This window comes from Gavialis gangeticus, unplaced genomic scaffold, assembly GCF_001723915.1.
Source record: "Gavialis gangeticus isolate Ggan-Ray unplaced genomic scaffold, GavGan_comp1, whole genome shotgun sequence".
NCBI classification, from domain to species: domain Eukaryota; kingdom Metazoa; phylum Chordata; order Crocodylia; family Gavialidae; genus Gavialis; species Gavialis gangeticus.
Window position 1 is genome coordinate 86,971,089 of NW_017729024.1, and position 1,433 is coordinate 86,972,521.

The 1,433-nt window shown below is 36.8% G+C and overlaps 1 protein-coding gene across 2 annotated transcripts in view; it reads right to left on the minus strand.

Annotated features, from left to right (window-relative positions):
- LOC109297529 (spindle assembly abnormal protein 6 homolog) overlaps nt 1-1,433 on the minus strand; it is a 44,087-nt gene that overhangs the window by 6,470 nt on the left and 36,184 nt on the right. The gene's annotated exons all lie outside the window — the stretch shown is intronic.

Sequence of the window (1,433 nt, forward strand, 5' to 3'; positions counted from 1 at the left end):
GGGGGAGTCACTGCTCCCCTGAGCACCGCCAGGAGTGACCAGGAATAATGGTCACAAGCTGGCAGAGGGTAGGTTTAGGTTAGACATCAGGAGGCGCTATTTCACGGTCAGCGCGGCTAGGGTCTGGAACCAACTTGCAAGAGAGGTGATGCAGGCTCCTACCCTGGAGGTTTTTAAGATGAGGTTAGATGAACACCTTGCTGGGGTCGTTTGACCCCAGTACTCTTTCTTGCCGTGGCAAGGGGTCGGACTAGATGATCTACACAGGTCCCTTCTGACCCTAGAAACTATGAAACTATAAACAAGTACTGGGTAAGAGAAAATTATATTAGGGAAGGTTAGGATTGCTGCTTTATTTGATGTGATCAAAAGGTAAGAGTAAATCCTACCAAGCCCTTACATAAATGTCAATAAGTTTCAAACTAACACTTACATTCATATATTTCACACACATTTAATTATATTTATAATAGTTAAGTTCTGATTGTATTGTTTCTTGTACCTTCCACCTATACGGCCTTTTTTTCTTTTTAATACTAGGTCTCAAGCTGCAAATGGAAAGCTTAAAGGAGCGCTACTATAATTTAAAATAGTTAAAGCAGGCAACTATATACTAATGCATTGTGACGATACACGTCCAACATATCATAGCTAGTTAATGCTAGAAACAGATGCACTACGCTCTTAGAAAACCCAAGAAACCAGATGTTCTGCAAGATACAGATGATTCAGAGCTAGAAACATGAGGCATCAAACTCAGCAGTGGCTTATGAATAAATTTTGCCAAGCTTGGGCCCGTTAATAGAGAGGCCAAACTGCTTAGAAAGTGGAGTGATTTCTATATATAAATACAAAAATAGTATAATGCAAATACACACTATTAAAATGAACTCATGCGTCTGTCTGTGTGTGTGCATGTGTACACGCACATTATACCTTGCATCACACATACAATAAAACATGCATTTCTTAACTTGTATATACTGGTATACAATTTTGTATGCATGTGAATAAAGTGTGTATAAACATTTTACATACATACAGCATATATATGCATCTCTATGCATACTCGCACACAAAAGCACTATCCTAGCAAGCATGAAATCAGCAACCAGAGTACAGAAAGAAACAGAGATACAAAATAATTAAAGAAAATTATTATTTTGGATTAAAAATAAAGCTTTTCCAAAACCACAGATAATCTGACCAAAATAAATTCACAGGACCCCAAAAAATTACCAAAAAAATATATATCTATAGTCTCCCTTTCCAATTAAATTAGTAAATTCCTACAATGCAGCTGCAATACCTTGTAAAAAGTGGTTATATACTGTTTTCATAATGCACTTATATTTCCTTTATGTTTATGGTATAAGAAGACTAATCAGACCATAGAACACTGGGTATGAGTACTGGCCATTTCCTAACATTAT